Below are 7,119 nucleotides of genomic sequence, written 5' to 3' on the forward strand. Positions count from 1 at the left end.
TCATTCCTTATCTCAAAAAGGTGTATAGGCCAACATTAGCGATACAACGATCTAATACATACTGAGTATAGTTTAACATACATACAACACATTCCTTCCCAAATTAATAAAAAATGTAGAAAGTGTAACAACATTGTATCATAGCCTAGCAGCAACTGAAGTACAGTGGCTCATCTTTGAATACCCACCTAGCCTGCAGATCTAGCACAAATCTAGATTAAAACAGAAAAAACAGAAAAACATACCTAGGACCCGGTGGTATGGGGTCCCAGGAGAATAACAACTGTAATCTGTCAGCCAGCACTTATAGCATGTGATCTATCTCCATATTTCTATTGGTCAGAGTACCCCTGTACAGTAATGCCTAATTCTTAAGAGAGATTGTGCAGACGGGTGCACACCGTAATCTGTGATCACTATAGTATAGAACAATAATTGCCCCATATTGCATGACATTACCTTGAGTAAAGATCGGGACTAGCATGCATCCGTGTACATCGGCCCCTATTGAGAAGGGTTTACAGACTGGAGAGAGCAGGAGATAATAAATAGTGTAAGCCTGATCTAACTGCAATGCGCATGCGTATCACATGTAAAGCGCCACCCACAGTATGTATTAGATCGTTGTATCGCTAATGTTGGCCTGTACAGCTTTTTGAGATATGGAATATCTGGCATTCAAAATACCGCCCAATGCTGTGTCACTATCAATCGCATTTATGGGACTGTTCCATACCTCCCAACATACAAGATGGCCTTATTAAATAGTCAAATTTGCTTTGTACTCTTGGTATTCTTAGTTGAAAGTTAAACCTAGGTAGACTCATTTGCTAACCCCTAAGCCCTTGAAGGCTGCCTCTTGCCTGAATGTATTTGACAGTTCTTCATTGCAAGAGGATTTTAGTTCATGTGTGCCATATACTGTATATAACATTGTGCTAACTCCCATGGAGTTACTTATGAGAGGGCACTAATTGGCTAAAATAGAAACCTGTCAAAAGAACTGAAACAAGGTGTCAGTCTGCAGAGGCTTAGATACAAGGTAATCACAGAAGTAAAAACAGTATTAATATAACTATGTTGGTTATGCAAAACTGGGAATGGGTTATAAAGGGATCATCTATCTTTTTAAACAATAACAATTCTGGAGTAGACTGTCCCTTTAAATAAGCACATTATACTTGTCATGTTTGGTATATGGTTAAATAACAAACAGTGTTGGGTTTAATGGGGGTGGGCTGCTTTGCTTTAAAATGCCCCAGCCTATTTTTGGTCCCAGTCCAGCCCTGCATGTTTTCTTTCAGTTTCTAGCTAATATAGATTTGGTACAGTTTAATACATACATTATAAGTTGAACCCTTATTTTACAGATACCCTTGATAGTTTTGTTTAATAAAGTGGTATATATATCTAGTTGAAAGGCATTCCTTCCAAGAATGTGTTGGATACATATGGAAGTTTCTACCCAGGCATTTTTAATAACGGGACAATCTCACCACATATGTTTAATTGTACCTATCATGCCACACCTTCTCCAACATTGATTAGATGCATTCAGGTAGACACTATGTAGTCTGGCCAGTGTGAGATACCATCTGGTAAGAATTTTATAATTGAGTTCTTGAATATTAGATGAGGCAGATGATCCAGAGGTATTAGAAAATATTTGGAGCCATTCTGAGCTCTCTAAGTGTTGACCAATCTCATTCTCAAAGGGAGTTAGTTGTCTTGTTAAGTTTGCTTTTTGCGGATTGGCGCTCTTCAAAATATTACGCAATTGTAGATATTTTAACCATTTTGAATAGGTTCCGCCTGTGAGGTCTATAAGGTTCTGTTGCATTCTAAGCCTACCATGATCTATAACATTTGCTAAAAGAATCATATCTTGTGATTTGTGAAGTCTGTAACAGCTATGGATAAGACCTCCTTGGAATTCGGCGTTGGTGGGAATAGGGAGTAGTGGTGAAGGAGTGGTTGAGATATTAGAGTGTGCGGTGACAATCATGTCCCATTGTTTAAGTGTATGGTGGCTCATAGGAAAATTTGTGATATTTAAGGACCTGCCTTCTGCTGGAATCCACGTGAGTTTGCTAATTGATTGTTGTGCAATTAAATATATTTCTAAAGATATCCATATTTTATTGTTAACATTAATATGCCAATCTAATATTCTTTGTAGTGTCACTGCTTTGTAATAATTCTTTATATTTGGAACAAAAACCTCCTTTTTTTGGGGGGGTGTATATAAAGTAGATGCCTTAATTCTGGGTTTAGCATAATTCCAATTAAAAGAATTGATCATTGTCTGGAGGTTGGAGCAAAAATTATAAGGAAGATTAATAGGTACTGTCTGAAATATATAAAATACGTGGGAGAATATTCATTTTTAAAGTGTGTATTTGACCTAGCCAGGATAATGTTTTTTGTTTCCATGAGTTAAGATCTTGTTGAAGGTTAGTGAATAATTTAAAATAATTTTCTGAAAAAAGTTGTTTGTCGTTTGCTGAAAGGTAGACCCTGGATATTTTAAGAAAACTTCTTTCCAAGTATATGTACAAGCCCTGTATTCCTGCAGAGAAACCAAGGTGCAGAAGGCTTCAGATTTACTATTATTAATATAGAAATTTGAATATTTTCCGAATCCTTGGAAAACATTTTCCAAGAAACAGACTTGGTTGGGTCCGTAATAGTCAATAGAACGTCATCCGCGTATAGTGAAATTTTATATTCTTGATTTCCTATTGTCAATCCTTTAATATTTGTACTAGAGTGGATTTTGGCTGCCAGAATCTCCATAGAGATAACGAAAAGCAACAGGGACAGAGGGCATCCCTGTCTTGTGCCAATAAGGATATTAATTGAGTCAGATATTTCCCAATTAACTCTCACTTTGGCCGATGGGCATGAATAAATATGGAATATATGTTGGATAATTCTATCCCTGAAACCGAATATTTTAAGCGTTACTTGAAGAAATTACCAGTCTAATCGGTCAAATGCATTTTTGGCATCTATTGAGAGCATTACCAGGGGGATTTTACATATTTTAGCATATTTAATTATCTGTACAATTTTGATAATGTTATCTCTTGCTTCTCTACTTGGTACAAATCCTACTTGATCAGTATCGATAATACTGTATTAGATAGGACTTTATTTAACATCAAGCTTTTATGCATGCTTATATTGTTGTTTACTATGGGAAAATTAAAGCACATATCAGATTTCACACAAGGTTTATATGCATGGCTTACTACACAGCTCAGACAGGTATCAAGTTTTACTTTTGCAATCAAAACTTCTCATGATTTTGCTAATGAACACCCTAAATATGGAGAAATTAATTTGAGTAAGTCATTTTTTGCATTCTAGTAAAACTTAAAAATCCATAGGTCTACCAAATGACATACAGTTTTTAATGCATTGATTTCAATCAATTTTATCTAATGCTTAAAATGTATACTGATATTATCGTTACATGAAGCCCAAACAGTTTTTATTTGTGGTGTAGTTTAGCAATAACTGTAAGAAAGTTGTTCATAATTGGGGACAATTCTTAGTTCACATTGTAGATACCCTCTTAGCTTCATATTCAGCTCACTAGAATATTGTTTGTTTGGTTTTTTTTTGCCTTTTATTTGTTTTATTTTAATATTGCTTACACTGGAAAGAGAAGGCTAGTTCCTCATGTGTTTTAGTAGGTGACAATGCATTTCAAATGTGCTACTTTACGGATATCATGTTTTGCAAGTAATTGCAAAAAAAAATATGCCTTGATTAGTTTGGACACCATCAATTTCTTGTTTTTTATAATGTAAAGTAAATGACTGCGTGTAATTTAAAAGTGGCTGTGTGTAATTTAATAATCTTTATTGCCTTTTCTCCGACCCAGTGGTGCTTGCCGAAATTTCTTTTTTATATGCAACATAATTTGGCAATATAGAAGAATTTGTGTTTTACTCTATTATGTACAAGTAGATTACTTAATATTATTTCTCTCCACATCCAGAAATTGTTTCTAAAACCTCATGCACCTAATGTTTAGCAACTGAACCCTGGTGTAGCAATAAGCGAGAATATGTAATGATAAACAACTTCATCCTATACAGGTTATGTGTGTTCACCATGTTTAATGTAAATAATAGGGCTTTCTTTGCTAGATATGCCATGGGCTAGTAATAGCATTCTTACAAATTGACATTAGTTCACCTTGAAAATTGTTTTTCCTGGTCTTCCTGGTCTGTTCTATAGCCTGAATACTTGTATTGCTTCTATTGAACAACCTTGATAAGCCGAACACACTATGCCATAAGGTAAATCCACACACATCTCTTTACTGCTTAAATTTACCTAGGCTTTATTTTTTAACTTTGTAAGATTATTTATATTACCAGTTATTGTCTCCCCTGTTCACTCTTGCTTTTTATTCATTTTGCAAAATATAATAAAAGAGGTCTTCTTTGCATAAAAAAAGTTTAAAAAAAAAATAAATGCCTTATGTGCCAAATAAAATGGTATATTCTAATGTAATCTTATAAATCATTTTTCTGTTTTTTTTCCAGTCTATGGACTTTAAAATTGACCATTACCAGACTATATTACTGCTTTCCTAAGCTTATTTAATGAATAGCTGTCTTGTGTGTTTGATTATGTTTTTTTTTTTTTACTTTGTAGTGGTATTATTAATTCATAAATGAGATTAACACCAATGTTAACACTCTATGTATCTCAGTAAAATGTATTTTATTTTGTTTCGTGTACAAGCTTGTTTTGAGATGCCAGAAATGTAATTAGCTCATATCAAGGTCTTTTGTACTTTATAATCGCCTACCTTCAAATAATCCTCTATTTCCTTTAATATTTTGTTGTACAACCAATGGAATGTACTCTATATATTTTTCTTTGTGTAGCTATCTCTATTCAATATTTTAATTTCATGTAATTATAAAATAAGCAGAGATATTAAATATAGGTGAGCTGAAGGCATATGCATCTGGGATTTGACTCTTTATATCCAACCATAAGCACCCAAAACACTTTTTTATGTCATTGAGTGAAGATTGTTAAATAATTTGCAGCATCTGTTTGGTTTTTTTCAGGGCACTTTAATTTTTGGTTCTGCCCCCCCCCCCCCAAAGAAATTTCTGTAGACGTCCAGGCCTAGGGGGTTATTGAACATTTCTAGCCTTGCCTAACTGCCTATTCTATATATGTGAAAGGAATAGAATCTTCCAATCCTACCTGGCAAGTCATTTCACAGTTAGCCATCTTTGTAGATGGAGGGTAAAAGTCAAATTGATGTAATAGGTTCACATTAGAGGATGCACTTTTACCCCTATCCATTCTGGCACAACATCTAAAAACATAAAATATCTAAAGAACTCACTAGTCCACTTTACTATAGAACTTTCCTGTTATGCGTGTGAATCAGAAGACATTCCTCCAAAAAATATAATTTTAGAATAGCATGGATCTCTCTGTAATTTATAAAATGACACTACAGTATATTAAAGGGATATAAACTCCAATTTTTTTCTTCCTTTTATTATTCAGATAAAGATTTAATGTCAAAAACATTCAAATATACATCTATTATCATTTTTTTTATTCTCTTGGTATCTCTTGTTGAAAAAATTTCCTGTCATGTAAAAATCCAAACATGAGCAAGCTACCTACCTAGGTATCTCCTCAACAAAGAATACCATGAGAATGAAGCAAATTTGAAAATAGAAGTAAATCAGGAAAAAAAAAAATTGTGTTTTCATGTCCCTTTTTAAGAGTAAATTGTATATAATATAATATTTTATTGTATCTTTTGTAATTATGAAATCTACACAAGGCTAGCTGAGTATACAATTCTCATAAATTATCTGCAATTATTTTGTAAAATTGCATTCAACTTTATTTGCTTTTGCAAGTTACATTTATATTGTTTGTAATACAAAGTTATTTAAAGTTCCAAGAAACATTTAAAAAGTGCTTCTATATTAGCACAATATAATCTAAATAGTAATATTAAAAGTCACAAATAAAACTAACAAATTATCATTTCACTTTAAGTATGGTATTTACTATTATTGCTAAAAGGTAATCTATTACAACTCATTTTCCAATAGAATTGGCACTAAATGTGATGTGTTTTATGTATTAAAATATATTGATTGAATTTCATTTTATTTGAACTCTGTGCTTTCTGCATAGCTTTATGTAATAAATTTTTTTTTTCTTTTAATTCACACATGAATAACTATAAAGATATACAAATCCCTGTAGATAATTCCATAATCAAACAACTTTATCATTTTGCTGAAAGCATGAGTCACAACATTGGTTATTCTGCTTCATTGCCCTAAAGCTCTGGCATAAACTGCCACAAATCTATCAGGATATTTTTCATATAAAATTCCAACATAGCTGACGTAGTCATTTAAAGTACCTTTCATTTATTTTTAGTGCAATAGCATGCTACAGGCATGAATAAAGAGGATGTTACTATGATATTGAGACACACACAGCACAGTAAAACAATATTTAGTTGATGGCAAAGTAATTTCTGTAATTTTAAAATAGCATCATACATTTCTTTGAAGACCATACAGATAAAGCCCATAGTACTCAACCTTTTTTCCCTTGTGAAATAAAAACACTTCACCTCTGTTTTCATACAATCAAGTGAAGTTAACTGGAGTATGCAAACTTAGACAAAGATTCAGTAAACTGGGGTACAGTCTGAAGGTAAACAAGATTTATAATTCCTTATATAGCATCATCATTCAAAATAAACGTATTGTAGTTGCTACATAGTAATACTGTCTAAGTGAAATTAAATATTGTCTAACTTGAAAACTGTGAATTTGTAATTGTAATTAAAGGGGTATGAAACCCAAAATTTTTCCTTCATCATTCAGATAGAGAGTGTAATTTTAAACATCTTTACATTTTGTTTCTGTTAATTTATTTGCTTCAATCTTTTGCTATCCATTGTTGAAAAGAATACCTAGGTAGAATAAGGAGTAATAAATCTCTACTGAGAGCAAGCTGCTGATTGGTGGAGGTGCATAAACGCCTCTGTCATTGGCTCACCTGATGTCTTCAGCTTGTTCCCAGTAGTGTATTGCT

The sequence above is a fragment of the Bombina bombina genome, chromosome 5 (genome assembly GCF_027579735.1).
Source record: "Bombina bombina isolate aBomBom1 chromosome 5, aBomBom1.pri, whole genome shotgun sequence".
In the NCBI taxonomy this organism is placed as follows: domain Eukaryota; kingdom Metazoa; phylum Chordata; class Amphibia; order Anura; family Bombinatoridae; genus Bombina; species Bombina bombina.